Source organism: Vombatus ursinus, unplaced genomic scaffold (genome assembly GCF_900497805.2).
Source record: "Vombatus ursinus unplaced genomic scaffold, bare-nosed wombat genome assembly UNPS02015402.1, whole genome shotgun sequence".
NCBI classification, from domain to species: domain Eukaryota; kingdom Metazoa; phylum Chordata; class Mammalia; order Diprotodontia; family Vombatidae; genus Vombatus; species Vombatus ursinus.
In genome coordinates this window covers 154,516-157,136 of record NW_020955180.1, presented here as the reverse complement: position 1 = coordinate 157,136, position 2,621 = coordinate 154,516, and positions in this window count along the sequence as shown.

Sequence of the window (2,621 nt, the reverse complement as noted above, 5' to 3'; positions counted from 1 at the left end):
CATATTTCATGTATTATCTCTATTTATATCCAGGTCATGTACACATTTTGACCTTATTTTGGTAAATGGTGTAAGATATTTTTCTATGCCCAATTTTTGTCATACTGCTTTCCAGTTTTCCCAACAATTTTTACCAAGTAATGAATTTTTATCCAAAAATCTTAAGTATTTACATTTGTCAAATGCAATGTTCTTATATTTATTTACTACTGTAAATTGTATGTTGAAGAAAGACATTATCTGCATCTAAGAAAAAACTGATTAATAGAAATATGTATAGGGTAATTTTACACATATATACTTATTTGTGTCTAATGGTAGACATCTCTAGGTTGGGAGGGGGAGAAAAAAAGGAAAAAAGAAATTTGCACATTAATTATTTTATATATAATAATAATAATAATAATGATAAATATATATTTAAAAAGAATAGCAAGTTTTATGTGCAATCATCTTTTTATTATGTTATGGAAATGCTTGTTTCATTCCAAAAATAAAAAAAAAAACAAATAATGATTGCTAATGATTTTAGATAAATGCTTTTAATCAATTTAAGGAAAATCCACTTATCCCTCATCATTTCTTAAATAGTAATCCATCACAATCATATACCATTACTTATTCAGCCATTCCTTTAAAAGGAGGAAGCCCTGTACATCAAATGCTGAGAATCATTTTCCCATTATACTATGTACCTAAGGTACATACTGAAAAGGGAAGAAAGAAAGGCTTCCAGGAAAATGGGAACGATAAGACAATGATTGATATTTAATGGTATCATAGCTGCTATTATAGCATTCCTAGTCCTGCTAAATGCTAGTGAGTTCTGAGATTACCTCCTATTTATCTTGTATATATCTTGTGTTTGGATGTGAACTAGAGAGTCAGCACAGCCATTGTTTTGAACAGGTAAGGGTGAGCCAAAAGTGGTTCCCTTCTGGTTTAATCACATGTTAAACAAGAAAACTACATTCAATGTGTCCATAAGAATTGGGTGGAAAAAGAAAGTCTTTATGAAGATGGTGATTTAGTTGACTCTCAAAAGAAGTTAACAGATTCTGTAGGGGTACAGGTAACAAAAGAGTACATTTCACTCATGGGGATGGGCTGGTACAAAGACAAGGAAATGGGAAATAAGAAGTACTATTAGGAAAAGCAATAAAACCATTTTGATTAGATTATATAAAGTTTTTAAAGTGCAGTAGGTGGGGACCAGATTGTGGATGGCTTTAAAAACTAAGCAGCAGAAATTGCATTTTATCCTAGAGGCTTCCTATTGGAAACCAATGGAGTTTATGGAGTACTTATTGGAATGAAGTGGACTGGTGCTTAAGGAAAATCACTTTGGCAGATGTGCGGAGAGGAAAGATTGGATAAGGAGGGACCCGAAGCAAGTTAATCAATTAGTGGACCATTTTTATAGTCCAAGCAAGAGGAACTGAGATTCTAAATTAAAATGAATGCTGTGAGTTAGAAGAAAACTGATTCAGAAAGGTGGCATGGAGGTAGAAATGGCAAGATTTGGCACATGACTGGATACCTGAGGTGAGGGCTAGTGAAGGTTGAAAAGTAGGAAACCAGAAGCATGATGATACCTTACACAGAAATAAGGAAATTTGGAGGAGGTACATGGTTGATTGGACAGAAAATGAGTTTGGTTGTGGATCTGTTGAGTTTGAAATGTCTGTATATTATCCAGATTAAAATGTCAGACTGCTGGTATTGTGGGTATGAAACTGAGGAGAAAGCTTGGGGATAGACATGTATATCTGTGAGTCATATGCATAGGGAGACCTGATGAGGTCACTAAATGAGAAAGAATAAAGAGAGAAGGCCCAGAGCAGGAGCCTTTGAGGTATTCAAGAGTTAGAAGAAATAAAGTGGATAAAAAGCAAGCAAAGGAGGGGCGGAGCCAAGATGGCAGAGTAAAAGCAGTGACATGCTTGAGCTCTCCCTCAAATTCCTCCAAATACCTGTAAAAAATGGCTGTAAACAAATTCCACAGCAGCAGAACCCACAAAAAGACAGAGTGGAACAAATTTCCAGCTCAAGACAACCCGGATGGTTGATTAGAGAGATCTGTTTCACCGAGCTGGGAGAGGAGTACAGTTCAGCTTGGGCCCTGCAGGCAAAGATCAGGCCTCAGTGAACATGGAGCAGGCCTCAGGGGACTGAATCACAGGCAGCTGTGGAAGTTTCCATATTTCTCAACCCACAAACTCCAAAGACAGCTTAGAAGGTCAGTAGGAAAGGTCTACAACTGCAGTGAGAGAGAAGCTCAGGCCCAGGCCCAGTCCCAGCTCAGTGCCAGGGTGGTGGCTGTTTCAAGAGCTCTCAGCCCACAGGAGGAGGGGGATGGAGTAGCTGATCAGAGAGGGATTGCAGAAATCTCTTTACTCGTGCTGAGGCAGGAATTTTTTGCTATGCATGTGCTTGGATCTGGGTCGCAGTTCTGGGTGGTGGTCCTGGGGTGAGGAGGAGTGTTGGCATGGTGGAGCTTGTGGTGGTCTCCTTTAGCAAGATGTTGACTTGTTTTTCCATGATTTTCTTGCATCACTCCCATTTCTCTTCCCAGTTTTTCCTCTACTCCTCTTACTTGCTTCTCAAAATCCTTTTTGAAC